At 41.9% G+C, this 5,446-nt stretch overlaps 1 long non-coding RNA gene across 1 annotated transcript; it reads left to right on the forward strand.

Annotated features, from left to right (window-relative positions):
* Nucleotides 1–2,543: 2,543 nt before the first annotated feature.
* LOC134759548 (uncharacterized) lies at nucleotides 2,544–4,987 on the forward strand. Its single transcript, XR_010135878.1, has 3 exons — nucleotides 2,544–3,120; nucleotides 4,221–4,412; nucleotides 4,714–4,987. It is a non-coding gene; the product is annotated as an uncharacterized LOC134759548 (long non-coding RNA).
* The last annotated feature ends 459 nt before the right edge of the window (nucleotides 4,988–5,446 follow it).

Below are 5,446 nucleotides of genomic sequence, written 5' to 3' on the forward strand. Positions count from 1 at the left end.
TGCTTGGTTATGTCCCAGTATGAGAGATTTTGTGAACCTTAAACCCAATGTTCTTTGTTACCTTACACAGAGCTAGCATCTAGGAACTATTTAGTAAGTCTGCCAATGAGTTATGTCTGTGTAGACAGTTCAGTTCCAGACCTGTGCCTTCTTCAATAACTTTACAACACATTGTAATGATGTTAATGAACCCAAATATCCAACAATATGAGACTATATAAGAATGCCTACTCAATAGACTTCAGAGGGGAACCCACTGAAAAAGTTTCATGTATTCAATAAGGTTTGTTTTTGTTTGTTTGTTTGTTTTGAGATGGAGTTTCACTCTTGTTGCCCAGGCTGGAATGCAATGGCGTGATCTTGGCTCACTGCAACCTCCACCTCCCAAGTTCAAACGATTCTCCTGTCTCAGCCTCCCGAGTAGCTGGGACTACAGGTGCCCGCCACCACGCCCGGCTAATTTTTGTATTTTTAGTAGAGACAGGGTTTCGCCATGTTGACCAGGCTGGTCTCAAACTCCTGACTTCAGGTGATTTGCTTGTCTTGACCTCCCAAAGTGCTGGGATTATAGGCATGAGCCACTGCATCCAGCCTCAATAAGTATTTACTGAAGGCCTTCTAGGTATTCTGGAGGGAACAAAACCCAGTGTCTGCTCTTCAACAGCATTGTTGTTAAATACAGGGAGATAAACACTGCCATTGTAGGGGTCCTGGGCACTAAGGGAGAATGTGGGAGGGCAGGAGAGACAGTCTAGGCATCCAGGAAAAGCATTTAGAGGGAAGTGAAGTCTAAGCTAAGAAGGTAGAGGAAGCGGGAACTAGCAGTAAGAAAAGGGTATGTAGAAGACAGTCTGAGCAGAGTAACACAACTTGCAAAAGTGCAGAGACACAATCTGAGTTCAGAAAGTTAAGCAGGTAAGGTTGGATTATAAAATGAAAATGAACCAGTTAGAGTGGAGAAAGACGAAGCTACAGTGATAAAAGAACTGGGTGATGGGAGGGTCTTAGAAGCCATGTTAGAGTTTGAACTTTATCCTTAGAGTCATGGAGGCATTGAATGCTTTTAAGGAAAATAATTGTATTTTAGAAAGAGCATTCTGGTAGTCAGGTAAAAAAGATGTCTTCTTAAACTACACATTACGATCCATTGGTCAGTTATGAAATCATTGCAGTAAATCACAAATACCTGGGGTTTTACAAAGTTACATACATAGAATAGAAAATATCAGCATATACTGCAAAAGAGTATGGCGAGTATTGTTTTATGAAACTTTTGTTTCAGGAGTGTATTCCCTAGACCTTGAAGTGAAATGTATTTCTTCCTATGGATCTCAATGAAAAATAAAATTTGAAAGTTTAAAGAACAGACTAGAGTTGAATACAGACTCTAGCAGTTCAAAATTGTAATCTGAAAAGAGACAGTAGCAGGGAGATGGAATGGAGGGGTTACTCTAGAGGTAGAAAGAATTGGCAGGAATTGGGGATAAAGTAAACATGGTAAAGAGGCAGAGGTCAAGGATGACTCTTAGTGGGAGGACAAGGTATATGGTGATGCCAGCCCCTAAAGACAGGAACACAGGAAAGCAGCTTTGTTGAAGAAGATGGAGGTTCACTTGCACAAGTTGACTATGGGAAATGTATTAGTTTAGTATTGCTGCTATAAAAAGTTACCAGAAACTTTGTGGCTTAAAACAACACAAGTTTATGATCTTATAGTTCTGGAGGTTCTAAGTCCAAAATGGGTCTCACTGGGCCAAAAGCAAGGTGTCAGCAAGGCTGCATTCCTTCTGGAGGCTCTAGGAGATAATCCATTTCCTTGCCTTTTCCAGACGTCATGCTGCCATCTCTCTATTCTCTCTCCTGACTTTTTCTTCTGCTTTTAAAGATGCTTGTGATTACCTTGGGTCCATCTGGATAATTCAAGATAGTCACCCTATCTTAAAGTCAGCTGATCAGCAAGGTTAACTCCATCTGCAATCTCAATGCCCCATTGCTATGTAACCTAACATATTTGCAGTTTCTGGGTATTAAGATGTAGACATCTTGGGAGAAGAGGGGTGCATTATTCTGCCTAACTCAGGAAGTATTGGGTAAGTGTTAACTAGTTTTCATGGTATGAAGCTTAAAAAAGACACTTGGGTGGGAAATATACCTTTATTAGGAGTCACCAATTAGAGATAGTAGTCAAATAAACAGAATGGAGGACCCATGGACAGAGTGTAGTCCAAATAGGAGAGGACCAGGGATAGAATTATAATGATCACCAACATTTAAGTGGTAGTCCATGAAAGAGAAGTGCACATAATAGACTGAGAAGGAACAACCAAGAGGAAAATTGGGAAAGCAAATATAGTGGGCACTGTTGGTTTCCTACTCAGCAACTATCTTTTTCTCTTTCTTTGCAAAGAGCAAAGACAGTCCTGATTCTGTTCAGACATTCGCTCCCCACATACATAGCCACGAGACTCAGCCAACCAGTCCCTGGCATTTCTCTGGTGACTGTTATTGTTCCAGAGATGGACATGTGACCTACTTCTTCTAAAAAGATCGAGGACTTTATTTCATGATTGGGAGGAGATGTTCCTCCATTCTTCTGGTTAAGAACCAGGAAGCATGCTGCCCTAGTTTCTGCTGGCAGTCATCTCATGATCATGAGAGAAGCTAATCTTAGGAAGAAGCTGACGCTGTGGATGGAAGAACAAAAAGAACCTAGGTCCCTGCTAATGCTCAGCCACTGAGTCGATGGGCCTGGGAGCCACCCCTCTGAGTTTATGTTATGAGATAAACTTTCTTATTGTTCAAGCCAGTTGGATCAAGGTATCTTTTACCTGCTGCCAAAAGCCTTCTAACTGATATTGAGCAGCACCACTGAAACCCAGAAAAAGAGTTTCAAGGAGCCTGCAAAAACCTGCTTTGCCAAAAGTTGCAGAGAAGACAAGTAAGATAAGAACTAAAAGGGTAATTGGATAGCAACAAACAGGCAGTTGGTGATATTAGGAAAAGCTGTGTCAGTTGAGTGTGAATTGGGGGTGCCGTATTTCAGTGAATTTGAATGCATTGGAGGTGAGGAAAAGGAAAACAAGGAAAGAAAAAAGATGAAGCATCATTGGAAGACATAAGGTAAGTGGAGTATTATTTGTAAAACATTTAAGATGAGCATGTTTACCGGCCTGGGCAACATGGAAAAAACATCTCTATAAAACATATAAAAATTAGCTGAGAGTGGTGACACATGCCTGTAGTCTCAGCTACCTGGGAAGCTGAGGCAGGAAGATCGCCTGAGCCTGGGAGTTTGAGGCCTCAGTGAGCCATAATCTGATTGCGCCACTGCACTCCAGCCTGGGAGACTGTCTCAAAAAAAAAAAAAAAAAATAGATGAGCCTGAGCCTGTTTAATAGGATGGATGATAATAACAGCTACTGAGAGCCTGTTATGTGTTAGGCACTATACTAAGCATTCATATGTTAATGTTTTTAATCCTCATAACACCTGTATGGGATAGACATTATTATTCCCAATTTACTTACGAAGAAAGTGAGGTGTAGAAAGGTTGAAAGTAACTTTCTAAAGATCACATACTTGGGAACTGGCAGATTCAAGTCCAGGTCATTTTATTCTAATACCCTGCCCTTCACGCTATGGCTTCCTCCCTAAGAGGCCAGTAGAGAGGAACAGATTGGAAAAAGGGATAACTTACAAGGCATTTATCTAATATTTTAGAAGATCCACATAAGAGAACCTTAATACATGGCAGTGTTTAGTTGAACCACTGCCCCAGCAGTCCAAGTGTGAAATCAGAGCTGGCTCCTCTTCTCCAGTATTGGTCCTTTCATAGCCTTCAATTACCCTATATTATATACTAAACAAGGTGATAACCTGCCTTTATTTATTTATTGAGACAGGGTCTCACTCTGTTGCCTAGGCTTAGGCTGGTGTGCAGTGGCATAAACACGGCTCACTGCAGCATCAAACTCCTGGGCTCAAGTGATCTTCCCACCTAAGCCTCTCGAGTAGCTGGGACTACAGGCGCACACCACCACCCCTCGCTAATTTTTTAATATTTTGTAGAGACTGGGTCTTGCTATGGTCCCAGGCTGGTCTTCAATTCCTGGCCTCGAGGGATTCCTCCCACCTCAGCCTCCCAAAGTGTTAGGATTATAGGTGTGAGTCACCATGCCCAGCGTGCATTTACTTTAATTACAACGTTTATTTCCCTTTAGCTTGATCGTGGTGGACATGTAAGATAGATGTAATTTTGGTATTTGCCTGAAATATTGATGTTGGTCAAGGGGGAGCACGTGAACAGAGCTCATGGTACCAGATGTGAAGTCAAGCCTACGGCCATTGGAAACGCTGTGGGGTTTGGGGCAAAAGTCCTATACCATGAGGTCTTGAGAGTTCACAAGAGGCAGGTAAGATAAGGCCTCCAAGGCCAGACTAAGGAGTACAATGGTCTTTCTGACTGTCTCTCCTAATAAGCCCCCCAGTCCTCATAGGATATGAGTTATAATGGAGCAGGGGGTGCATACAGAGCTTGGAGGAGCTTGGGAAGTAAAGCACTGGGAGAAGAGATTGGCTTGCATAGCCTGTTCAAAATGTACCCTTCTGAACAAAGAGACAACTTATGACACATATTGTGGTTGGTTCCCCCTATGTCCATTCCACCCCAGATGATAAATCTAATCATGGTAATCCTATCCCCTTTGCTACTAGTTATCACTAGGCATGGGCAGAACTACACCAATTTCAGCTGATAAAACATCAGCAGGAGTTGGATATTAACAAGAAGGAATGGAGCCCTCATGGCTGCTGGCAGCCATCTTAGAACAAGGAGTAGGCCTTATAATGAAGCCAAGGCTAAGGACAGCAGAGCAGAGCGAAAAAGGAACCCGGTCCTGAAGACATTTTCTTACTATGTAAGACAGTACATTTTCTTGCTATTTAAACCATTTTGCTTCAGATTTTCTATCACTAGTAGCTGAGAGTATATCCAATGTATCTGCCACAGCGCAGTAAGCATGATAATGCCAATAACATCTCCTAAGAGTGTGTAAGTCAAACTGGATGCTTCCGTTACCCTCAGTTCCCCAAGGGTTCATGGCCATTCGAAGCCAAGGAAGAGGAATTGGTGGGTCCTTCTGTCAGTCAGGAAAAGCAGAAACATGAAACTGGTTACAATGGTTATCTCTGGGTTGTGCAATTGAGGGGAGGTAGATAAGAAGAGTTGTACTTTTCATTTTACACCTTTTATTTATTCCCTTAAAATTTTAAAATCATGGGCATGTATCACTTTTATAACTAAAAGCTTTTTTATTGTAAACCATACACAGCATGCAATTTATCATTTTAAGCATTTTCAAGCGTATACTTCAGTGGTATTACGCACATTTACATTGCTGTGTAACCACCACCAGCACCCATCTCAGAAACTGCTTCATCTTCCCAA

Source organism: Pongo abelii, chromosome 11 (genome assembly GCF_028885655.2).
Source record: "Pongo abelii isolate AG06213 chromosome 11, NHGRI_mPonAbe1-v2.0_pri, whole genome shotgun sequence".
NCBI lineage: Eukaryota > Metazoa > Chordata > Mammalia > Primates > Hominidae > Pongo > Pongo abelii.